Source organism: Mustela nivalis, assembly GCF_964662115.1.
Source record: "Mustela nivalis genome assembly, chromosome: 16".
Lineage (NCBI taxonomy): Eukaryota > Metazoa > Chordata > Mammalia > Carnivora > Mustelidae > Mustela > Mustela nivalis.
The window spans coordinates 36,454,205-36,480,722 of NC_139035.1; the positions used below are offsets into that span (position 1 = coordinate 36,454,205).

General features: G+C 40.6%; 2 long non-coding RNA genes and 1 pseudogene across 3 annotated transcripts; all 3 read right to left on the reverse strand.

Moving 5' to 3' along the window:
* Positions 1-3,605: 3,605 nt before the first annotated feature.
* On the reverse strand, positions 3,606-25,635 carry LOC309849388. Its single transcript, XR_014303683.1, has 2 exons — positions 25,507-25,635; positions 3,606-3,988 (listed from the first exon to the last, which is right to left on the reverse strand). It is a non-coding gene; the product is annotated as an uncharacterized lncRNA (long non-coding RNA).
* Positions 19,017-19,938, reverse strand: LOC309849670 (protein N-lysine methyltransferase METTL21A pseudogene; annotated as a pseudogene). The gene has a single exon. The product of its transcript is annotated as a protein N-lysine methyltransferase METTL21A pseudogene (transcript).
* On the reverse strand, positions 21,846-23,809 carry LOC309849676. The gene is made up of 3 exons (XR_014303832.1): positions 23,790-23,809; positions 22,000-22,194; positions 21,846-21,958 (listed from the first exon to the last, which is right to left on the reverse strand). It is a non-coding gene; the product is annotated as an uncharacterized lncRNA (long non-coding RNA).
* Positions 25,636-26,518: the final 883 nt, after the last annotated feature.

Genomic DNA, 26,518 nt, shown 5'->3' on the forward strand with positions numbered 1-26,518 from the left:
CAAAATGTTTAACACCCCCCCCCCCATTTCCCTAACAACATCGTCTAGACTTTCTCCCTATAGACATTACCCTATTTTTTTTTTTTTTAAATATTTTATTTATTTATTTGACAGAGAGAAATCACAAGTAGATGGAGAGGCAGGCAGAGAGAGAGGGAAGCAGGCTCTCCGCTGAGCAGAGAGCCCGATGCGGGACTCGATCCCAGGACTCTGAGATCATGACCTGAGCCGAAGGCAGCGGCTTAACCCACTGAGCCACCCAGGCGCCCCTAGACATTACCCTATTTATCTGGTATTCAGACTTCCAGGAACCTCAACTCTGAAACAACTGTGAGCTTAATAAGAAACCTAAAGTAGGGGCGCCTGGGTGGCTCAGTGGGTTAAGCCGCTGCCTTCAGCTCGGGTCATGATCTCAGGGCCCTGGGATCGAGTTCCGCATCAGGCTCTCTGCTCAGCGGGGAGCCTGCTTCCTCCTTCTCTCTGCCTGCCTCTCTGTCTACTTGTGATCTCTCTCTGTCAAATAAATAAATAAAATCTTTAAAAAAAAAAAAAAAAAGAAAAAGAAACCTAAAGTAAATGTAGCAGAAGCCTGAAGCTAGTTTGAAATAGATGTCATTAAAGCCATGCACTTTATCTCTATACAAACAGATACTATTTGAATTAATATTACACTTAATACTTATCTTGGCAACTGTGCAGGAGTGACTGAAAGAAAGGAAGAGGGAAAAAGTTACATCATTCTGGCAGCTTTAAGAAGTTACCATGGAGAAGGCAGATGCAACAAGAAAGAAGACAACATTATCACCACCAAAAACAGACTAACAGTATGCAGTGTGGAAGTACTCAGCTCTACAAACCACACCATTTCAGAAGCATCAGTGAAGGAGAAGAGAGCCCAACTGTGAATCAAGACAGTGCAGCATCCTAGCAATACTCAGGAAAAAGAGTGGTTAAGTTCTACCTGCATCATCCCTCTGAGGCATGTCAATTTTTATCACAGACTAGAATAACCATGTGTCTGTTTGCTTATGATTGCATGCTTAGTGCCTAGAACAAGACAAGCATTCAGTCAGTGAATCTTGGATAATCATATTAATGCCAAATCACAAAAAAGTGTTAAAAATTGGTACGATTTTTTTTTGAAGATTTTTATTTATTTATTTGACAGAGAGAGATCACAAGCAGGCAGAGAAGCAGGCAGAGAGAGAGGAAGAGAAGCAGGCTCCCTTCTGAGCAGAGAGCCCAATGCGGAACTCGATCCCAGGACCCTGAGATCATGACCCGAGCCGAAGGCAGCAGCTTAACCCACTGAGCCACCCAGGCGCCCAGTACAATTTTTTTTTCTAGTGACAAATGCGGATAGGTATCAATTGCGGTTTGAAAAGTCACTTTTATGATAAGCCACTACCTGAGAACTGTAGAAAGTAGGAGCAGAGGGAGTTATTTACTTCAAGAACAAAAATGCACTGATGAAGATTACTACCCTGATTCTCAGTAAGCAAAAAGTGAGAATTTCATTCAACATTATTTATTTAAGGAAGAATTGTATTTCTCCCTCTCAACTAATCTATTTGGCAGCTTATATTTTGTTGTTATTTGAACACTCTTCTGTTGGGATGTACTCAGAGGGAAAAATAGATACATAATGTACACTTACATGAGTCACAAGTAAAGAGAACAGAAGAGATGGTTTAGAAAAACTCTGAAAGCCATCTTTTATTTGGTGTAACCAGAGGATGCTAAAAACTTAGAGAGTCTAAAAAGTAGTATTTGGAAATGTTATGGTTCTTTTCACCTTAAAAGGCTGTAGAGGCTTTAGATTTTTTACTTTTTAAGTCTAACATTAAGATTTTTAAGAGACAGTCATTTGAAGATACTAAAAAGCAGCCCAGTAGCCAGGCCACAAAAGTCAAGATCCTAGAGGAGAGGGAAACAAACTAGAATAAACTGGACATTCTCCAATTTTTCTCTCAGGAAATTTGCCATTTCCTAGCTAGGAGATAGGGGCACAGCATAAAACAGTAGTCAAAATCTTTAACAATTTCATCAGGATAGGAAGAAAAAAATTAGAGTCAAGACAAGTACAGCGGCCAGGATCTCAGAGAGAAGAGAATCACAGAGAAAAGAATATAGCATTCCACAAGGATTTTGTCTCCAAGAATTTCTCTGAATCCTAAGTCCTAGGGGAATAGGGTAAGGAAGAATAACAGTAAGGGTAAAGACAAAACAAAATACCAAAACAAAGCAAACACACACACACACACACACACACACACACACACACCCCTCAAATTTGTTAAGGTGTTTAAAGGATATACAGAGATTAAGACAGTCATATGTAGCTAAACAGACAAAACAAAGAGTTCAGAGCCTGAAGTGGAGAAGGAATTCTGGACAATATGTCAGTTTTCAAGTAGAAATTTCTGAAAGACTATATTCAAGTTTAAAGGCTACAAAGTAATATATCATCCCTTACAAAGTGAGTGTTAAGCCCAGCCTCCAATCATCTCAAAGCCTGATAGGACCAATGATTAATCTGCCTCTACTTAAATGAGGGCAAGAAGAAAATTTAATCTTCTTTGGAGGAAGATAACATCATCCAATGCCTCTCAAAGTTTCATATACAATGTACAGCATTAAATAAAAAATGTACTGGCAAAAGCAAAATAAAAATACAGTAGAAACAGATATTCAGATGAATCCTTTTTTTGAAGTTGTCAATCTTATAAGTTAAAATTATAATATATTAAAAAATATCAAGGGAATGATGCCGAAATAGGTGAGAATATAGGGAATTTTATTAGAGACCTGAAGACATGTAAAAATAAATCAAGTAGAAATCTAGAATTTAAAAATAAAGTTTCAGAAATAAAGTACTGAATATATAGGGTTAAAAACAAATCAGACACAACAAGAAAAGATGATTAGTGAACTGGAAAATAGGTCAGAAGAAATTATACAGATTAAAGCAAATAAAAAAAAGGAAAATGAAGAGAATTATAAAATGGACTTGTAAGGCATGGTAAAATGATCAAAATATGCCATCCCAAAGGACAGGTGAAAGAGAACAGGGAAATTGTATTTGAAAAGATACTGTCTGAGAATTTTCCAAAATTGGTGAAAGACAATAAGCCACCAATTCAAAAAGCTTGAAAAACCTCAAGTAGAACAAATATAAGGAAAATAATACTTAAACACGTCTGAGTAAAATTGTTAAAAATTAAAGAAAAAGGAATAAACCTGAAAACAGAGCAAAAGGGAGAGATGCATAATTTTAGGGAAGTAACAATAAAAACTGATAGATGACTCCTCAAAAGAAAATATGGAAGTCAGAAGACAATGGAATAAAATTTTCAAATTTAAGGAAGAGAGTAACAGTCAACCCAGAAAATTATATCTAGCTAAAATATCTTTCAAAAGTGAGTAAAATAAAGACAATTTCAGACACACAAAAACTTGGGGGAATTTAATGCCAGTAGACCCACACCAAAAGCAACATTGTAACAGTTCCTCAGGCAAAGAAACTGATCCCTGATTTAAGCTCAGTAACATAAGTTAGAAAGAAAGAAGAAAGGGTACCTACATGGTTAAAACTAAATGACTAGTTAAACAATGAAAATATCTTGTTGAGGTTAAAATATATGTTGAATTAAAATACATGGTAATGATAACAAAAATAGATGTGAGGGAGAAATAGAGTTAACCACACTGCTTTTCAAGAATAAATGTAAAATAAAAGTATTGGAAATATCCAGAAATTTCAGGGCTTGAGCTATCTGTTCTACACATTTTCTTATCTCTGGGCTAAGGGAACCCAGGAGAAGGTGCCCATGGGGAAACTTTGTAGAAATGATGGAGGGAGAAGAAGTCAAACCCGAGTCAGATCTTGCTCTCAGGGAATATGCAATGGGGTGTGGTGTGTGGCTCTTCCTTTAGGCACCCTGAAAAAAATCACTCATGTTCCAGGAAAAGGCCAGCTTTTGGACACCTGCGAACAGAGGTCATGAAGCACAATCAATTCACATCACCAGAGAAGCAGTGACAACAGAAGACAGCAATCTCTTCCAGCATGGATCCTCCCCTCTTTACCCAGGGGAGGAGAGCCGTTGACATAACACAGTTGGGGGATTATTAGGAAAAAAGGAAAAATGTTTTCATCTTGAGAATGATAATATTTTCATTATCTATTGCTACATAACAAACCACTTCAAGACAGTAGTTTTAAAATAATAATGATTAATTATTTCTCATGACTCTAAAGGTCAACTGGACTCTTCACATACTATCCAATGAGGGCACATATTGTTGCATTTAGCAGGGGCTTGGCCTGGTGCCCCATTCCCCTCCATGTGGTATTTCATCCTGCCAGTTCTATTCATGTGACTTTACTTTCTGGCAGGATAGCTGTGATAAAGTTCACAGCATCACAGTGGTGAGGGAGCCCAAGATGTAAAGCATCTCGGATGCCTCTACACACATCATACTTATTGGCTAAAGCAAGTCACATGGCCAAGTCCAGGGTCAATGTGGGAGGGGGTTGTATAAGGACCCAAATACCAAGAAATGTGGTTAACTAAAGACTATCAATGTCACAGTGTATCACAACAACTAACATTTTTTGGGCACTTCCCAAGTGCTAGGCACTATATTAAGCACTTTACGCATAGCAAGTCTGTTTAAACCTCACAATAAACCCCATGAGGCAATGTTGCTTTTATAAAGAAAAGTTGAAGCCCAGAGAGTTTAAGCAATTTGCCTTAGCCATACAGCTGGTAAGTGGTGAAACCATTAAATCTGATCTCAGTGCCCCCAAGCTTAATCATTTCACTTTACCATACCAACAAGTTGAGACTCCTTAATAAACTCATTATGTTTATTGTACATTCATATTGTTTTCCTCCCTGCTCCTTTCTTTTATTTTGATGAGTTTCCTGTTTTCACTATTCTCTTTACTCCTTCTGGCAATATTGAGTTTAACAAAGAACTCTCTAATAGCTTCTTTCAAGCTTTTCTGAGCATCTGTATTTACATTTCTCTATTAATACCAAATTCAACAATAAATAGGTCTCTCACCTGTCCTCTGAAGAGACCCTTAGTTCATTTTTACAAGTTAAAAAAAATAATAATTTCATATTAACAAGTGATAAACCTAAGTAAGAGATAATCAGGGATATCGCTTTTCTATTTAAAGAGTCCTTGGGGCACATGGGTGGTTCAGTGGGTTAAAGCCTCTGCCTTTGGCTCAGGTTATGATCCGAGGGTCCTGGGATCAAGCCCTACATTGGGCTCTCTGCTTAGCAGAGAGCCTGCTTCCTCCTCTCTCTCTCTCTCTCTCTGCTTGCCTCTCTGCCTAATTTTGATCTCTGTCTGTCAAATAAATAAATAATCTTAAAAAAAAAATAAAGAGTTCTTTTTGGGGTCCTGCATGGCTCGGTTGTTAAGTGTCCAACTCTTGATTTTGGTTCAGGTCATGATCTCAGAGTTGTGAGATTGAGCCCTGCATTGGCTCTGTGTTGAGCATGAAGACTGCTTAAGATTTTCTCTCTTCCTCTCCCTCTGCTCTCCCTTCCCCCCATCCCACTTGAGTTTGCACATGTGCTCTTGCTCTCTCTCTAATAATAATAATAATAATAATAATAATAATCCTTAACAATTTCAGTATAGTTCTTATCCATATAACCATTAATTTAAATTTTGACTTATACACATGCTTTATTGAATTAAACACTGGATATTATTTCTATGTTTCATGTCTTTTTGATCTTGAGATTTTATTCTTGCTGCAAATTTCATATGGCTAGAATACTTCCTTGAGTATTTTTATTTCCACAAAGTTACCTTGGTAGAGAAAATTGTCCTTTGCTACCTATTCTTCCCTTCTTTCTGGAGTATTAAGACCTCAAAATTTTATTTTATTTTTTTAAGATTTTATTTATTTATTTGACAGAGAGAGATTATAAGTAGGCAGAGAGGCAGGCAGAGAGAGAGAGAAGGAAGCAGGCTCCCTGCCGAGCAGAGAGCCCAATGTGGGACTTGATCCCAGGACCCTGAGATCATGACCTGAGCTGAAGGCAGCGGCTTAACCCACTGAGCCACCCAGGCGCCCCAAGACCTCAAAATTTTAGCTGGACATATGGTTTCCCAGAGGAAATCTCTTTTCCAGGTTTGGGGGGATTTTTATTTTTTATAGCTGGGTATGGTCATGTGACATTCTTATGAATGGGATATGAACAGAAGTAGTGTGTTCCATTTCCAGACCTTTGCCTTAAAGGAAAGGGGTATTCCTCTACTTCTCATATTCCTTTATGCCATTCTAAATGGGTATGTGATGAAATGAGCTGGGTGGATCATCTTGGACCACAAGATGTGAGTTTGGCAGTAGCACAAGTTGAAGTGCCCAGTGGCCAGTGATGGCAGGTATGGTCCTGGATGTAGCTCTCTGGGACGCCTTGTACCAATCTCTTTAGCTTGGTGTTTTAGCATACCTAGAGATGTCAGGAATCACCTGACCTAGTTTCAATAGATTAATTTTCTTATGACTTCCAGTTTCTGAAAGTTTCAACTGAGGATATGACAGAGATATTGAAAAGACATGGTTGTAGGCAACAGAACTTCAGGGAAAAGAGGAGGTGATATGAGCAGAAGAGGAGGTTAGTCATAAGGTATGATTAAAGCTGAAGGTATAAAAAACTCAGTTAGTATTAAGTGATGTGATCTGATAGTCCATGGAACATAGTTTTCAAAGAACTAACTAAATTACCACCAGTGGTTACTATCTGGAATAAAGTGATTTTTGAAGTATTGGCAACTAAAGGGCTATTGACATAGAATACATGGAAATTATAAGGAATTCAAGGACTATGACATGGGATAACTTTTCTAATGGCCCCAGAAAGTTTAAAGTGAAAGAATGTTCAGATTCCTAATTTTTTTACTTATGTCACATTCTGAAACCTGTGGACTTTCTAGATTTTGCTAAATATCTAATACCACAGTGTTGAGATAGCTGGAAAATAAATTCAGGGGCGCCTGGGTGGCTCAGTGGGTTAAGCCGCTGCCTTCGGCTCAGGTCATGATCTCAGGGTCCTGGGATCGAGTCCCACATCGGGCTCTCTGCTCAGCAGGGAGCCTGCTTCCTTCTCTCTCTCTACCTGCCTCTCAGTGTACTTGTAATTTCTCTCTGTCAAATAAATAAATAAAATCTTTAAAAAAAAAAAAAAAGAAAATAAATTCAAAGATTGACCTCAAACTTACTGAATTACAGGGCCATTAAACCTATAGTCTTGCTGTTATCTGTCACGTGTGCAAGAAAGGACACTGATCAAGAAAGACTGGGATTCAGTAATTAGACCTGGAGTATATAAAATGATTTGGAGGGGTGCCTGGGTGCCTCAGTCATTAAGCATTTGCCTTCAGCTCAGGTCATGATCCCAGGGTCTTGGAATTGATCCCCACCTCGGGCTCCCTGCTGGGCTGGAAGCCTGTTTCTCCCTCTCTCACTCCCCCGGCTTGTGTTCCTTCTCTCACTGTGTCGCTCTCTGTCAAATAAATAAAATCTTTGAAATAAGCAAATAAAATAAAATGATTTGGAACACCTTCAATTCCCAGTTCCATCAATCTCTCTTACTAGCTGAAATGTGGTTTGTTTTTTTCCAACAGTAAGCAATCTTCAATTCTTAATGAATTGGTGTTCCATAAATTTAACTCAATTCTGACACTGTCTACCTGGAGAAACCATCAAATCCCACAGATTAAGGGTCATTCCCACAAGAATGACCCCAATTTCAGATGCCAATTGGAAGTCCAGGTTGTTTCCTGTGTTTCTGACCAACCATGGTAGATTGGAAGTTCTCACAACCCTCACTTTAGGTTTGGTTAATTTACTACAGTGGCTCAAAGCATTCAGAGAAACATTGTACTTACTAAATTACCAGTTATTATAAAAGGATAGAACTCAGAAATGGTCAGATGGAAGAGATGCATAGAGCAAGGTTTGTGGGAAGGGTGTTTGAGTTCTCCACTTTTCCCCATTTCCATGTGTTTGTCAACCCAGAAGTTCATTAACTCTTATTGTTCCAGAGTTTTTGTAGTGTTTTATTTGTAGCTGCCCTTGCCTTTCCCTCCCTGGGGGTCATTGGGTGCATCTGAAAGTTCCTATATCCTAGACACTTCATCTTTCTGGTGCCGAGGTCCATCCCAAGGTTATGGGGTGGGGGGCAGCTACCTTAAGTTGTCTCATTAGCATAGTGTCAAGTGTGCTCAGAAGGACTTCTAATGCATGATAACAGACAGTCCTATCACTCAGGAAATTCCAAGGGTCTTTGGAACTCTGTGCAGGACAAAGATCATATATATTTATTACACCACACTAGCAATGCAGCTACCTCTTACCTATCAGATGAAGCTGTTACTTGAAACTGTGAATACTTGTCTGAAGGGAGAGCAATGTACTTCAGGCCTATCTCATAAACACATTTCTCCAATTCTTAAACCAGAGGTGATATTCAGCTGGTACCGCCAGTGAAGCTGGACTGGTTGTTTGTAACTGGAATCTATTTTGGTTAGTTTAGGATCTGCTCTGATTGATTGGTGTCTATGCCTAAATACTAACTAGAGTTAGACCACAGTCTGCGAGTCTACGGTCAGGAAAACAGAAATCACTACTTTTCAGGCAGGAAAATATTTAATAAAAGAGATTAGATGTTTATAAAACTTTTGGAAGTGCTGAAGAAGGTGATGGACAAGGAAAGTCATCAGTTATATATGGAAATCAGAAAATTTCAGGAATCACAGGAGACTAGCACCAATGTTCTCAATAGCATGTTGCACAAAAACAGATGGTGCTCAATAGAAAGCCTAGAAACCACTGGAAAATCTCACACCTGATGTCACTGAAGACTACATGCCTGCCTGCTAAGATTGAACAATAATGATTTCTTCTGTCTTCCACCTTCCAAAATCTAGCAGAAATAACTCTTATTGGAGGAATCAAAACCAAAACTCTGATGACCGGGGAATCTGGGAAATGTAGTTTCCAGATTTCTGGCCACTATAATACAGGAGATTCCTTAGAAGAGCAGGGATGATGCTGAGTTTGGAACAGACAGTATCTGGCACCCCCAGAAACCCCTAAAAGGTAGTTGCAAATTTAAAACGAGAAGAAAAGGATTACAGTTTCTAATAATTATAAGATTTTGCTATTTATGCTATGCAGAAATCTGGACAGTAAGTGTGAAAATGAATTCTGAAGGTGTTAGAACAAGAAAGGAAGAGTATGATTTTAGATGCTCAGTGAATTTACTGATATTGGTATTGAAATAGATAGGATAGGCCAGGTTACGCCAAGGCAATAAACAACCTGAAAACAACAACAACAATAAACAACCTTAAAAAAAAAAACCAACATTACTTCTCACTACATATTTAATATAGAGCACTAAGCGAAATTTACTCATTACAAACATTCAAAAACCAGTACTGATGGAGGTCACCTTGCCATATGATTCTATGAATACAAAAGCAGGAAAAAGATATGAAGATTCACATGTAGTTCTGAAAGCTTCTACTATTGAAGGGATACATGTTACTTCAGCTCATAGTTCATTTCAAACCAAGTTGCATAGTATGGGGTGAATGCAAATATTATGTTGGATTTACCTGGGCAAACTGCTATCCAAATTCCTAAACTATGTCCCTTAGTATATGTTCCTTGTCTATAATTATGTCCCTTGGCAGCACTCACATTTTTAAAAAAGATTTTATTTATTTATTTGACAGAGAGAGAGATCACAAGCAGGCAGAGCAGCAGGCAGAGAGAGAGAGGGGAAGCGGGCTCCCCTCCGAGCAGAGAACCCGATATGGGGCTTGATCCCAGGACCCCAATATCATGACCTGAACCGAAGGCAGAGGCTTAACCCACTGAGCCACCCAGGTGCCTCTTGCACTAACATTTTTTAAAAGTAAGTTAGACACTGTCTTTGGTGCTAATTGGAAACACTACAGTTGAACTGAACTACCTTTATCAAAAGAGACAGGAGAATCCTAGATTGGGAGAGAATAGGTAGATACACTTAATCATATGAAGTAGCATTGGGAAGGAAAAATTTCCCGAGAGTCAGAGATATGACAGGGTTTTCAGAAGTCCACTTTTCTAATCAGATGCATAGATTAAGGACTCAGGCCTGGTACACCCAATCAGGTACAGACAGATTCAGGAATTATGGTCATCCATTTCCTTTCAATGATTTCATCCAACAGTGAATGTCAACATATTCATTTTGTAGGGCTACTTTAACAAATTTCCACCAACTGGGCAGCTTAAAACAACAGAAGTCTCTTCTCTCACAGTACTGAAAGATAGAAATCCAAAATCAAGATGCCAGTGTTTCTAGGAGGATACTCCCTCCAGCTTCTGGTGGCTCCTAGCAGTCCTTGGCTTGTGGACCCTTTATTCTGATCTCTGTCTCCATCTGCACTTTGTATCCTTTGTGTCTGTGTGTCCAAATCTCCCTCTCCTTTCTCATATAAAAATATCAGTCATTAGATTTAGAGCCTACCCTAAATCTAAAATGATTTCCTCTCAAGATCCTTAACTAATTACCTTATGTCTAAATTCTGAGGTTTTTAGATGGACATAAATTTTGGGGAGGGACACTATTCAACTGGCTATGGGCAAATTCTTCAGAATTATATTAGCTATTCTTGGGAATTACACCTAAGGGAGAAGAGAGGTCATATATGTTCCTCCTCTATGGTCCAGGATGGGAATGTGGGGAGAGAAAATACTTTGTGTTTCCATTATCTACTGCTTCATAATAAACTACCCACAAAACTTAGAGTTCTTAAAATCTTAACAAATTATTATTTATCACAAGGTATGGGTTGACTAGGTGGTTACTTTACTTCACAGGTATCTCCTCAAGTGCTGGGGTGCCAAAAGGTCCAAAATAGCATGGTTCACGTGGTCCTGGGCATTAGCTGAGCTGGGGCTGTTTCCCAGGGCCTTAATTATCCTCTATATGGCCTCTCCAAAAGGTTAGTTTGAGCTACTTACAGCATGGCAGCTGGCTTCTTCAAGACTGCAAAGTGAGAGCTCTCAAGACTTAAGCTTTAGAACTGGAACTGATGTAACTGTTCATGCAGGTCACATAGCCAGCTCAGAGTCAAGGCAAGAAGGTATATAGGTCATAAATACTAGCATGGTTCATTAGAGTCCACCAAAATTTCAGTCAACGGCACTTTCCTTCCTTCCTACAACTGTGATAAATGTAAAGTCATTCCAAGTGGGAAGTAATTTGCTAAAATAAATTGGAGGGATGGGTTAATGGGGTCAAAGAGATCAAAGAACTTTGAGGCTTTGATGTTAGAGAGAGCATCTAGGATGAGAGCAGGTTTTAAGAAAAGACAGGAGACAAAATCTTCAAGAATGAGGGAAGTAACAAGATGTGAAGATATCAGCAATGAGGATAGTCAAATAGTATCAATTCCAAGACAGTAGGATTGTTACATAAGGATGAAAAAGAAGAGGTCTAGAGGGGCAGTGGGTGGCTCAGTCAGTTAAGCTTCTGCCTTCAGCTCAGGTCATGATCCCAGCGTTTTGGGACCAAGTGCCAAGTCGGGTTCCATGCTCAGCAGAGATCCTGCCTCTTCCTTTCCCTCTGCCTGCTGCTACCCCTGCTTGTGTTCTCTCTTGCTATTTCTTTCTCTCTCTCTGTTAAATAAGTAAGAAAGAAAATCTTAAAAAAAAAATGGGAAAAGTCCAGGCACTAAGAGAATGTTGATTGCTCCAGGACCTTTCTCTATGGAAATGTGAGAATAGGCAGCCTCCATTAAAGTAATCTTTCCAAATTTATTATAAACATTAAATGTCTTTGTTGCAAAAGAAAGTAAAATACTTTTACCAGATTTCAGAGAACGCATTGATCAGAATCCCTCCAAAGACCTGAGAATGCTTCTTTAAGTAATTGTCACATCAGCATTAGGGAACAAAACTTGGAAAAGATAGTCTAAATCCACCAATAATTATACATGGCTTCACTGAATAGTACTTAAGAAAATAATTAAGTAACCCCAGGAAAATAATACATAAACCAAAAAAAAAAAAAAAAAAAAAAAGAAAGAAAGAAAGAAAGAAAAATCAATAAGGCAGTTGATTAACATACAAAAAGAAACATTTAAAAAACTGGTTCCTGGTGGTGGGGTGGGGGCGGGGAGGAGGGAGGCGGGTGGGAAGAGGGTGGTGGGGTTATGGACATTGCGGAGGAGATGTGCTATGGTGAGTGCTGTGAAGTGTGTAAACCTGGTGATTCACAGACTTGTACCCCTGGGGCTAATAATACATTATATGTTTATAAAAAACAAACACAAAAACAAAAAACAAAACAAAAATACTTGTTCCTTTCTCCTACATATTCAGAGTTTAATATAAAATGCTTTTCCATATCGTCAAAAATGAAAGGTGATGTGAAGATCAAAATATGATCTTTTCCTACTAAACATCATTGAAACTTACTAAAACTTTACCAGTTAAATGTACTCACCAATAACTACATGCTTCTTGGCAGCCAAAAGAAGAAACAGAAAAAGCAGAACCAGAAGCAGCAGCAGAAGAACAAGAACAAGATCAAGACCAAAGGGGCACCTGGGTGGCTCAGTGGGTTAGGCCTCTGCCTTTGGTAGTATCTCCGGGTCCTGGGATTGAGCCCCATATCAGGCTCTCTACTTGGCGGGGAGTCTGCTTCCTCCTTTCTCTCTGACTGTCTCTCTGCCTGCTTGTGATTTCTCTGTCAAATAAATAAATGAAATCTTAAAAAAAAAAAAAAAAGAACAAGACCAAGGACAAGGATAAGGACAAGACAAGAAAGAAGAGAAAGGGGGAGGAAGGGTGGGAGAGAAAGGGTAGGGGGCGGAGGGGAAGGGGGAAGAAGAAGGAAGGAGGGAACACATCCTTCTGGTAGGCTAGCTGGACCTCAAGGATAGTGCTGAGCAGAATCAGAAAGGGAAAATACAACCTTTAAATATTTACCAGAAGGAGGTGGTCCCATTGATAAAATGTCTTCCTCTATAGCTGGGTGTAAGAATAGCCACTATTGGAAATGCCCACAGAGGAGGGTATCTCCAGCAGAGTCAGGTTTCAGTTAAAGCAAGATTTGGAGGTGAGTTCTCAGTCATAGCTTGAGATAATTGGAGGGTTTGTTTAATCTGTGAACTAAAAGTTCCTAGAAATGCAGTGAAATGATTTAGAAAGAGGTAGGAAATAAAGTTTAAGACTGGGTCAAGGACAAGAAACTTAAATGTTGGCTAATGAAAACAGGGATGAGTGACAAAGGTGAATTTAATCCTGAGAGGCTCTTTGAGGATGACAGGTATCTGGCTGACCTGGGTGGGGTGAAAGGGCATCTCCCCAGCCCCATCCAAGCCACCAAGTAGCACCCTGAGCTTTGGGCACACCTCAGCTTGAATTCCTGTCTTTCCCAGTATCTCTTATTTCTGTTTATTAGATTTGTATTCATCTTGATGACCCCACAGTCTGTGTTCTTCAGAAAGAAAGGCATTTTGGACATATAATCTATAGTTCTTATATTCTAGATTGCTTTTCTATAAAAGTTAATCACACATTCCTCATGGTGCTTAAAATGGCCTTATAGGAATTTCTCTGCAGATCCAGGATAATTGGCAAAGAAGTCATTGAAGGTGGTAGACTATAGATAACTTGGGTCTGGATGTTGTAGGACTCCTTTGCAGAATTTCCTTTGCTATTTGAAACATATATTTATTCTATTTATAAAGGCAAATTCAATTTCAATACAAAAATAGAATTATTTTCTAGGTGTAAATTTACCATCTCTGTGATGCCCCTACTGTGCTATCCTATTAGCCACAATAATATATCAAAACATGGAAGCAATCAGCAAAGCTTTAGGTTTCTAGAAGAATGCTTTTCAAAGCCTGGTTCTTTTTTTTCTAATAAATAAATAAATAAATAAATAAATAAATAAATAAAATTTAAAAATCCTTAGTTAACTCTCAGTGTTATAAATCGTTTTTGTGAAAGTCCATGCAAAAGAGTTTCAATCAAAAGTCAGAAGCTTGAGTCTTAGTGTTGAGTACATTAAAATGCATAAGAACCGGCAACAGATGAAGCTTTGTTCTTGAACAGCCCCCTGGATGTCTGCAGATTTGATACTTAAAATTACCTTAATTCAAGGCTGGAAAGACTTTCTTCTTGTTTCAAAGCCCTTCCATATCAGCCTCTTACCAACATGTCTTAAGATAATAAGATGACAAATGCAATAGAAACCAAGGAAGGATGGGGTAATTAGCATTTCAAAGTAACTTCTCTTTCTAAAGATCCTAAAATTTTTTTTATAAAATATTATTTTAAGACAAGTTATCAGGGTCTCATAAATTCTGATATTTGCCAAGAAAGCTATCCTCAAAAAAATTTTGGGGAAAATTGCAGAATATCTTCTTACCTCATTTAAAATATATTATTATCATATATGCTTCAAATCCACCAAGATTTTAAGATAAATTTACTCATTTAACATTGATCATAGGACTTGCCTTACTTCGGGGGACTTTGTAAAATGTGGAATATGGCTTAATGTCTTTGTTGCCACATAATATCAAGAAATTATTCTCAATAATAATAATTTTGTGTGTTTTAATAATTCCTTGGTAGTTTTGACTAGCTTCCTATAAGAAAAAATAAAAATTTATTGTTGTTAAAAGTTTAGTAGCATCTTATATAGTATAGAAAAGGAATATTGAAGTAACTAAGTAAGTATAACATAATCTTTTTAAGTTCCAACTATAAATAAGCTCTCAGAAGTCTGTAGATAGTGCGTTTTTGAAAACTTGAAACAATTTTTGCTAGTGAGTAGTAATGCAATCATTCACATTTGGACATAACAAGAAAATGTAGTTTTTCCTAAACTTAAAACTTGCCATATTTTTCTTGGTGGTGAGAGGGAAGGGCTAAATATTCTCTATTTTTAAAAATAATTTTGAAGCTATTTTTTGGGTGCTTTCAAAGAAAAGCTACATGAAGTATGCATGATTGAGCTTAATGCTATAATGAGGAAGACGCAAATCAGCAAAGAATACTCCACTTCTCTGAAAACTAGATATCTAAATCAGACCTAGGGCAACATGACACAGGTCTGGGAACTCTGGCTTGGTATAAGGACACATTAGATGAAAAGGATGTGTGAGGCTCTATTTCTGACTGTAGTTTAGTAGATTTTCCAAAAAAAATTCTCAAGGATTTGTGCACTTGGAAATACAATCCTATTAAGGATTTAGGATTATTCTCTTTGGGGAAGAGAATAAGCAATTTCATGTCTTTTTTTTTTTTTAAGATTTTATGTATTTATTTTGACAGAGAGAAATCACAAGTAGATGAAGAGGCAGGCAGAGAGAGAGAGAGAGAGGGAAACAGGCTCCCTGCTGAGCAGAGAGCCCAATGTGGGACTTGATCCCAGGACCCTGAGATCATGACCTGAGCCGAAGGCAGCGGCTTAACCCACTGAGCCACCCAGGCGCCCAGCAATTTCATGTCTTTAACTATAGCTCTTATATTCTTCTGTGTAGCATTTGACAGCTTCCATGTTGCTTCCATATGCATTATCTAATTTTATCATGATTAAGCTATTCACCAAACAGGTTAGATAAGAAGAACATAATAAAAATAAGTTTTTCCATTTTTTAAAGTTTTTATTTCAATTCCATTTAGTTAACATGCGATGTTATATTAGTTTCCAGTGTACAATATAGCGATTCAACATTTTAATTCATCACCCAGTGCTCATCACAGCAAGTGCACCGCTTAATCCCCATCACTATTTCCGCCAACCCCTCGTTCCTCTCCCCTCTGGTAACCATCAGTTTGTTCTCTATAGTTAAGAGCCTATTTCTTGATTTGCCTGTCTCTCTCTCTTCTTTTTTTCTATTTGTTTGTTTTGTTTCTTAAATTCCACATGAGTGATATCATATAGTATTTGTCTTTCTCTGACTGACTTAGCTTCCTAAGCATTTTACTCTCTAGCTCCCGTGTTGTTGCAAATGGCAAGATTTCATTCTTTTTTTATGGATGAATAATGTTCCATTGTATATATGTCTCACATTTTCTTTATCTATTCATCTATCTATGGACACTTGAGCTGCTTCTATAATTTGTAAATGATGCTGCAATAAACATAGGCATTCGAAATAGTGTTTTTGTATTCTTTGAGCAAATACCCAGTAGTGTGATTACTGGCTCATAGGGTAGTTCTACTTTTCATTTTTTGAGAACCTCAAATACAATTTTCTACAGTGGCTGCACCAGTTTGCATTCCCAGCAACAGCGTACAAGGTTTCCTTTTTCAATACATCCTCACAAACACTTGTTATTTCTTGTGTTTTTGATTTTAGCCATTTTGATAGGTGTGAGGTAATATCTCATAGTTATACCCCCCTAATTTCCACATATATCAGAGTAATTCCTTTTTTAAAAATTTAAATTCAATTAACATATAATGTATTATTTGTTTCAGGGGTACAGGTTTGGGATTCATCAGTCTTATATAATACCTAGAGCTCATTACAACACATACCCTCCCCAATGTCCATCACCCAGTTATCCCATCCCTCAACCCCGCTCCCCACTAGCAACCCTCAGTTTGTTTCCTTAGATTAAAAGTCTTACCGTTTATCTCCCTCTCTGGTTTCATCTTGTTTCATTTTTCCTCTCTTCCCCTATGATCCTCTGCCTTGTTTCTTAAATGCCACATATCAGAGAGATCATATGATAATTGTCTTTCTCTTACTTCCCTCAGCATCTCACTGTAGTTTTGATTTGCATTTCCTTGAAGATGAGTGACACCGAGCATCTTTTTATGTGTCTGTTGGCCATCTGTATGTCTTCTTTGGATAAAGGTCTGTTTATGTTTTCTGTCCATTTTTTAATTGGATTATTTGATTTTGGATGTTGAATTTTGTAAGTTCTTAATATATTTTGAATTCTAACCCTTTATTGGGTATGTCATTTGGAGATACCTTTTCCTATTTAGTAGGTTGTCTTTTAGTGTTGTTGATTATTTCCCTTGCTGTGTAGAGGTTTCTATTTTTATGTAGTCCCAATAGTTGATTTTTGTTTTTGTTTCCCCTGCCTCAAGAGACATATCTAGAAAAATGTTGCTATGCTGATGCCAGAGAAATTATTGCCTGTGCTATTGTCTAGGATTTTTATAGTTTTAACTCTTACATTTAGGTCCTGAATCCATTTTGAGATTTGTTTGTTTTTGTCTGTAGATGTTAAAAAAAAAAAAAAAAAAAAAGGTGGTCCAGTTTCATTCTTTTGCATGTAGCTGCCCAGTTTTTCAACACCATTTGTGGCATTTTTCCACTGTATATCCTTGCCTCCTTTGTCAGAGATTAGTTGGCCATATGATCGTGGGTTTGTTTCTGGGCTTTCTTTTTCTCTTGTCTGATTGCTGCGCCTAGGACTCTAGTACTTATTGAATAAAAGTGGTGAGAGTGGACATTCTTATCTTGTTCCTGACTTTAGGTGAAAAGCTCTCAGTTTTTCACCATTGGGTATGATGTTAGCTGTGGTAACCATTGGGTATGATGATGTTTTCATATATGGCCTTTATTCTGTTGAGGTATGTTTCCTCTAAACCTACATTGTTGAAAGTTTTATCATAAATGAATGATGTACTTTGTTAAATGCTTTTTCTACATCTATTGAAATTATATTGTTTTTATCCTTCTCTTATTGATGTATCATGTTGATTGTTTTCAACTATTGAACCACACTTACATTCCAGAGATAAATCCCACTTGATCTTGGTGGAACATTTTTTTTTTTTTAAGATTTTATTTATTTATTTGACAGCCAGAGATTGCAAGTAGGCAGAAAGGCAGGCAGAGAGAGAGGTGGAAACAGGCTCCCTGAGGAGCAGAGTGCCCGATGCGGGACTCGATCCCAGGACCCTGAGATCATGACCTGAGGGGAAGGCAGAGGCTTTAACCCACTGAGCCACCTAGGCGCCTCTTGGTGGAACATTTTTTAAATGTATTGTTGGATTTGGTTTGCTAATATTTTGTTGAGGATTTTTACATCTATGTTCATCAGAATTATTGACCTGTAATTCTCTCTCTCTCTTTCTCTCCTTTTATAATGTGTTTACCTGGTTTTGGTATCAGGGTAATGCTGATCTCATGGAATGAATTTGGGAATTTTCCATCCTCTTCAATTTTTTGGAATAGTTTGAGAAGAATATATATTAACTTGGGATGCCTTGGTGGCTCACTCATTAAGCATCTGCCTTCGGCTCGGGTCATGATCACAGGTCCTGGCATCAAGACCCACATCAGGCCCCCTGCTCAGTGGGGAGTCTGCTCCTCCCTCTCACTCTGCCTGCTTGTGCTCTCTGTCAAAAAAATAAAATCTGGAAAAAAAAAAAAAGAATATGTATTAACTCTTTTTAAAATGTTTTGTAGAGGGGCACCTGGGTAGCTCTGTTGATTTTATTGGGGAATCTCTGTGTCCTGGGTCTGGGTTTATTTCCTCCCCCCAATTCAGAAAGTTTTTAGCTATTATTTCTTCAAGGAAATTTTGTGCCCTTTTTTCTCTCTCTTCTCCTTCTGGGATCCCTGTAATGTGAATATTATTACACTTGATGGTTTTGTTGAATTCCCTAAGCTTATTCTTATTCTGTATAATTTTTATGTCACCTGCTTATCTTGATTACTTTCCATTATTCTGCCATTTAGGCCTCTGATTTGTTCTTCTGCTTCCTCTAGTCTATTATTTCTTCCACCTAGTGTTATTTTAAAATTTCATTTATTGTGGGGCACCTGGGTGGCTCAGTGGGTTAAAGCCCCTGCCTTCAGCTCAGGTCATGATCTCAGGATCCTGGCATCAGGCTCTCTGCTCAGTGGGGAGCCTGCTTCCTCCTCTCTCTGCCTGCCTTTCTGCCTACTTGTGATCTCTGTCAAATAAATAAATAAAATCTTTTTTTCTCATATATTCCTTTAATGGTAGTTGAATTTTTCAGAGTCAAATAGGACTGAAATGTCACAGCAATGGGACAAAATGCTGCTTTGTTTTAACCATGTGCTTTTTGGCCCTTGAGAACCTTTGGTTGGACTTTTCGTTCAGTAATCCATTCCATTAAATACGGTTCAATTCCCAGTCAAAGACCTTCACTGGCACTCAATAACAACATTCTTATAAATTAAAGCCAACTATAAGTCCTCCCTCTGGTTTCTCTTCTGTGCTTTGTATATATGTACATCTTTTTCAGAATCATAGTGAACCTTACTCACAGTAAATTGCCTCTCCAGCATCGCTAAGAAGTTGTTGTCCCATTCATAGCGAATTCGGCAAGCTAAAAGAATCACGGAGCGCTTGCTACGGAGATGTTCCAAAGTCCTGAAGAAGATCTGCGAATGTTTCTTCTAAATATATGGTATCAGCTCCAAGTATCAGGTCAAATTCTCCAGGTGAATAACTCCCCAAATTTTGTCCCCAGGTCAGCTCCTTAACAACAGCATTGGGTTGGAGATGGGGAGGTAAGTTGGCTTGAACATTTGACTTAAGAAATTCTAATGCTACTTTTCGGTTCGTGATAGTCACAGGAGCACCCAGCAGGGCCGCCACGATGCCCACCAGCCCGGTGCCGGCGCCCAGCTCCATAGCAGAGCAGCCTCGCAGCTCCCCAGCTCCCATCTCCAGATACGTGCAAAGAAGGCCAGCCGCGTCCCACACCACGGCTGCGACTCCCAGCTGGCTCCAGTCCTGCCGGATCTGGATGGTGTGGTTGGCAAAGGAGAAGGTGGCTAGAGGCTTGTGGAATTTCTGCAAGCCCACTCCCGCTGTCTCCTCATAGGGCACCAGGGCCATTTCGCCTGCACTCCGCTCTCTGCTCCCTCAAAGTGCCGGGGAGCTGCCCCGCGCGGCGCGCCTCGCTTTCCCCGCCCCGAGCGCGGCCGCCGCCGCCGCAGCCGCCCGCCTTAAAGGGCCGGGAGCCGACCCGGGAGCCGACCCGGGAGCCCGCCAGGGTGCGGGCTGCGCGGGCAGGCGGCGGGGGTGGGCGGCCAAATAAATAAAATCTTTTTTAAAAAATTTCATTTATTGTGTTCTTCATCTCTGGTTGATTCTTTCTTAACTTTGTTAAAGTTCTTGCTGATGTCCACCACTCTTTCCTCAAGTCCAGTGAGTATCTTTATGATCATAATTTTAAAAAATCTGCATCAGGGATATTACTTACCTCCATTTTGCTTAGGTCTGTTGCTGTGATTTTGTCCTGTTCTTTCATTTGGGACATATTCCCTAACTCTCTGTCTGTGTCTTTGTGCTCAGAGTCAGCTATGTCTCCTGCTCTTCAAAGTAGTGGTCTTGGGGCACCTGGGTGGCTCAGTGGATTAAGCCTCTGTCTTCAGCTCAGGTCATGATCTCAGGGTCCCGGGATCAAGCACCTCATTGGGCTCTCTGCTCAGCAGGGAGCCTGATTCCCTCTCTCTGCCTGCCTCTCTGCCTACTTGTGATCTCTGTCTGTCAAAAAAAAATATATATATATATATATATATATATATATATATATATATATATATATATGAAAGTAGTGGTCTTATAAAGAAGAGGTCCTGTTGTGCCCTGCAATGTCCCATTTACTGGAATTTAGTGCTTCGGGTGTGTCTCCTACATCTGTTGCATGTGCCCCTTTTTCCTTCAGTCCAGTCATCTGCAGTGGCTCTCTGCCTGTTTTAGGCAGTGTTTGGTCCCTGTGGTGTTAGTGTACCAGTCTGGGGCTGCCTTAGTTTTGAGTTGAGTCAGACCAGGTGTTTGCCAAAGATGCTGTAGCACCAAACTGCAGGGCATTTTCCCTGTGTTGTCCCTGAATAGCTTTCATTGGTGTGCGAAGCCTGCAGGCGTACCAGTTGTCTGCCTTCAGCACACTACTGGTGCCTCCTTCTCACTGGTGTGTGTGGTTATCTTCCCCTCTCTCCAGGGCAAGAGTCACTTTGGAGTGGTGCTGGGCATTAAAGGGGTGGCTTGCACACTTCTAAGCCTGTGGCACCACCCAGAATAGGCTCCAGCCAAGAGCATATTGGATGGAGTAGATCTACAAAATGTGGGAAAGGGGAGTGCTGGGGAGGACAGCAATGCAGTAGAGTTACGAAGGTTTGGGTCACTGGTCCTCTGTGGAAGTGGCCCTGCAGCTCCGAGACTGAGGCAGTCTTGACTGGAGAGGGTGAATCCACCAAAACAGAGCACAGGGGGAAAAGGAGTTGGCGGGGCAGTCTTAGCAAGTTAGGTAGTATCAGTACCAGGATAGTCCCTGCAGGTGGCTGTGTGTTTATGCTGGGGGCGAGGGAGGGAAAAGGTGCCTGCCAGCTCCTTTATTCTTGGAGAAGTCTTCCAAGGACCCCTGTCCCTTGGGGACATGCTCTGAGATGAGTAACTAGTCTCCCTCCGGTATGCCCCAGGCATTTTTCAAACTGCATCTTCCACGCTGTGTCTCTGCTGACTGTTTTGTGTGTGTGTGTGTGTGTGTGATCTCTTTTTTAAAATTTAAATTCAATTAACTAACATACAATGTATTATTTGTTTCAGGAGTACAGGGCTGTGATTTATCAGTCTTGTATAATATCATTACGACACATACCCTCCCTGATGTCCATCACGCAGTCACCCTATCCCTCCATCCCTCCACTGTGTTATCTGTTTAAGGATGGGGTCTCAGTTTCCTTTGGATCTTTCATTCTGGCTCTCCCAAAGCCAAGCCTGTTGATGTCTAAAATTCCAGGTTTTAAGTCCTGCTGGTTGTAGGAACACACAATATTAGTGTTGGGCACAGCAAAGATGGTGCTGGCCTGCCTTCTCTTCAGGCTAGAAAAGGCGCCACCGTGGCAGTATTGGCGCCAATGTGGCGGTTTCGGTTCCGCATATCTCTGATATTTCCTCCTCTCGCCCAACACACCCTACCCAGTTACTGACCACGTAACCAAACCCCATAGGCTCTCTCCCCGCTGACCTCATTTCCCATCCCCTACCCAATATAAGCTGCAACCCCGCTCAATAAAGTGAGATCCTGCTTCAACAGATCCCCCGAGTCTGGTGTGGTTCGTTAATGCGCCTGGACTCGCGACACTCGCCATCCCGCTCAGCCCCAAGGGGAGCTACCGGCTGGCCCGGATGATCTCCTCGTGCCTGTCGGCCCGCAAAACCTACCGGAGTCCGATAACTGGTGCCTCGTGTGAGGACCCTCTCCTCGTTCTTCTCGCTGATGGGCCAATCGGTCTTCGGGTGAGTGTACCCCCATAAATTATGGGGCAGTCATCTTCCAAAAGTCACCCTGCCCTCGAATCTCTGCGTTTCCTTTTGAGAAGCCGCGGTCTTTCCCTCACTGATTCCCAAGCCCTTAAGACATGGGAGGCCTTTGTTAAGGTGGCTCCTTGGCTTCCGGAAGGTAACCTTTTTGATTGGGACACGTGGGATCGTATTGAACAGCTAATCCATAAAGCCCATGTAAACAGGGGGGAGATACCCCCTTTGGGTACATATCCTACTCTGGCGGCACTAAAGAGTTGCCTTCCACCCAGACCCCCAAAGGGGCTTAAGGAGTCACCTTGCCCCCCGAAATCTTGCACCCCTCCCCCTTCCCAATCCGAGGCAACCAAACTCCCTTCTGGGACGCCCACTCCAACTATATCAGACAAGCCACAAGAGAAGTCTCCCACTCCCGCCTCAAACATTCCTGACGGCCCCTCCGCTAGACCCAAAAAACTCTATCCCCCTCTAAACCCTTTTGATGAAGCCCCTTGGCCCCCAGATCTCCAACCCAAACCTCGAAGTAAGAGCCCTCCTCTGCGACCCCCTCCACTAATGTTAACCCAGGGGGTAACCGTCCAGCTCCATGGTACCCATGGGAGCCTGGGGACCTTAAGGAGCTTAAAAAGGCAGTGTTTTTGGACAGGCTTTAATGGTCTACTCCCCTTCGTCCTCCCCTTCCTGGGACCCATCTTAACCCTACTCCTCCTAGTTTCCTTTGGCCCCTGCATTATAAACAAGTTGGCCCAATTCGTGCAAAAGAGGATGGAAGCCATTCAATTAATGAATGTCCAAGTACATTATCAGAGATTGGCCGCCCATGATGAAGACACCTACTAATAGCGCCAACGACCTTTATTGGCCAATGACGGGTAAGACCCCATGAAGACCGGGGCAACCTAAGACAGGCCTTAGAGGAAAGTTCCCCTTGTAGCTGCATGATATTCAATGACGGGTAAGACCAATGGGAGGGACAGAACAACCTAAGACAGAGGACATACCTTTGCTGTATGACCCTCAATGACGGGTAAGTCTGTTACCTCACCACTGGCAACCTAAGACAGAAGTCATGCCTACAAAAACAAAAGGGGGAAATGTTGGGCACAGCAAAGATGGCGCTGGCCTGCCTTCTCTTCCGGCTAGAAAAGGCGCCACCGTGGCAGTATTGGCGCCAACGTGGCGGTTTCGTTTCCGCATATCTCTGATATTTCCTCCTCTCGCCCAACACACCCTACCCAGTTACTGACTACGTAACCAAACCCCATAGGCTCTCTCCCCGCTGACCTCATTTCCCATCCCCTACCCAACCCTGCTCAATAAAGTGAGATCCTGCTTCGACAGATCCCCCGAGTCTGGTGTGGTTCGTTAATGCACCTGGACTCGCGACACTCACCATCCTGCTCAGCCCCAAGGGGAGCTACCGGCTGGCCCGGACACTCTCCTCGTGCCTGTCGGCCCGCAAAACCTACCGGAGTCCGACAATTAGGCCTCTCTGGTTTTCAAAGCCAAACGTTATGGGGATTCAGGCTCACTGTGTAAAGGGCTGTTTCTCTTCCTTTGCCACACCCATGGTGTCCCTCCTACCCACTGACAATCCTGCAGGTCCATTTAGCTTTTAAAGGTATCTCTGTCCTTCTTTCCCTCTTCAATGTGGCCTCATCTCTACATTTAGTTGTGGAGTTTATTCTGCTTGCCTTCAGGTTATTTTCTAGGTTATTTGCTAGTGTGAGCATTACTTAGTTATTTATGGAATAAGATGAGTTTAGTGTGCTCCTACTCTGCCATCCTCTTTTTCATTGTTTTTAAATCTAAGAAATGTTAAGATGTTTAAAGGCCATGAAGAAGATGCCAAATGGAAAGAGAGACATTAAAAATACAGAAAAAGTGAAATAGAAGAGAATAGTAGCCCCAACCTCAGGCTGAGGATTTGGTGCACACAGTAGGAGGTTCCCAATTATGTGTGCTGAATAAATGCTTTAAAGATAGAGAGAGGTGGTCGTAAAACCATAAAATCAGGATAGAATCTTCTTTTTCTTGAAGGAAAACACTTAAAACCATCATTTCAGTGGTCTTGACTTAACTAAGGGAGGAACCCTTATAGGTCCATTATCATATCTGAAGTCCAAAAGAGAAAGTATAAAAGGAACTAAATACTCTACAGTTTAAAATAACTAGTTGAGGGACACCTGAGTGCCTCAGTGGGGTACACATCTGCCTTTGGCTCAGGTTGTAATCCCAAGGTCCTAGGATCAAGTCCCACACTTAGCTTCTTGCTCAGTGAGGAGCATACTTCTTCCTTTGCCTGCAGCTCTCCCTGCTGTGCACTCTCTTTCTTGCTCTCTCTCTCACTCTCTCTGACAAATAAATAAATAAAATCTTTAAAATAAAATAAAATAACTAGTTGATTCCAAGGGGAGTGGGTTGTGGAAGGCAGCCCATTTCAAATCAGAAATGTAAGCAGAAAATATGTTCTTTTTCTTTATGGCTTTAGATTTAGTATCCCAGAATATTAATATTTGTTTTGGAAAATACATCATTAATATAATTATTATTATCTCACATTTCATGTGGGTCAGGAATCACAGCATGGCTTAGCTGAGTCCTCTGGATCAGGGACTCTCACAAGGCTACAATCAAGATGTTGGGCTGTACAGATATATTCCTTGACTACAATGGGATCACATTCTAATAAATCCACTGTAAATTAAAAATACCATTATGTTAAACATGCCTTTAGTACATGCAAACTACCAAACATCATAGCTTAGCCTACCTTATTCACATGTACATTAGCCTAGAGTTGGGCAACATCAGCCAGCACAAAGCCTATTTTATAAGAAAGTGTTGAACATATCATGTAATTTATCGAGTACTGTACTGAAAGTGAAAAACAGCAGGGTTGTGTGGGTAACCATGTTTGTGTTTTTGGTTGTCCACCCTTGTAATCACTTGGCTGATGGGGGCTTCAGCTTACTGCTGCAGCCCAGTGTCATGAAAAAGCATTGTACTGCATATTGCTAGCCCTGGAAAATATTAAAAATTCGAAGTATAGTTTCTACTGAATATTTCATCCAACACTGTTGTAAAGTGAAAAATTTTAAGTAAACCATCATATGTTGGGGACTGTCTGTACTAATCTCAAAAATCAGCTGAAGGATGAATGTGTTTCCAACCTCACTCACCTGGTTGTCAGCAGGAGTTAGCTTCTTGTGGGCTATTGCACTGAAGGCCTCAGTTCTTTGCAGACTGTTGCCTAGAAGCATCCCTCAGTTCCTTGCCATGTGGACTTTTTCGTAGGGTACCTCTCACAATGTGGCAGCTGGCTTCATCAGAGAGAAAAAGTGAGAAGAACCAGAAAGAAAGTGTGAACAAGATGGAAGTCACAGTTCTTTCTAACCTAATCTTGGAAGTGTCAGCCCATCACTTTTGCTGTATTCTATTTGTTAGAACCAAGTCACTGGGTCCTGCCAACATGTAAGAGGAGGGGATTATACAAAGGAGTGAATACTGGGAGCACAGATCACCAGGAGCCACTTTAGCTGGTGTCTACCACCACAGCATATTCACATTTGTCTCATCAGGTACAGCAGTATAGCAACAGTTGGGCAGTTTACGTTGGCAGTTACATCAAAGAGAGGACCCAACTCAGAAGTCCTAACCTATTTTGGACGCACAATGAGAGCAGGTATGTCAAATCTCCCTATAGCTATACACCAACACACACACACACACACACACACACACACACACACACACACACACACCTGTGGGACTTGACATCCCTGACCAGCCTCTAAAACTACAGAGCATAATTTCAGATTGACTGATGCAAATTTACAGAATTGTACTAGAGAGGCAAGAAGTATGGATTCAGTCACCCCATCCTTGATTTACTAAAAGGTTGGTAAACTTTCATAGAGAAGAATCTACAAATGAGGCTGAGAAAAAGAAAGTTACTATCTTAGGCTAGTTGACAGGGAAACAGCCTGAAACAAAGGCTTAAGTGTACATTCCTTATTGAGGAGTGTGAACCAGGAAGCAGAATCAAGGGATGCGGAGGAGCAGGAAAGATGCAAGACCACTGCAAAGGTGCATTACCAAACTGGACACTACTGTGGGTGACTGGCTGTGGAATCCAGGGGACTGCCAAGGAGTTGCCTGAAATACATCTCATGAAATACATGTCAATTAGAG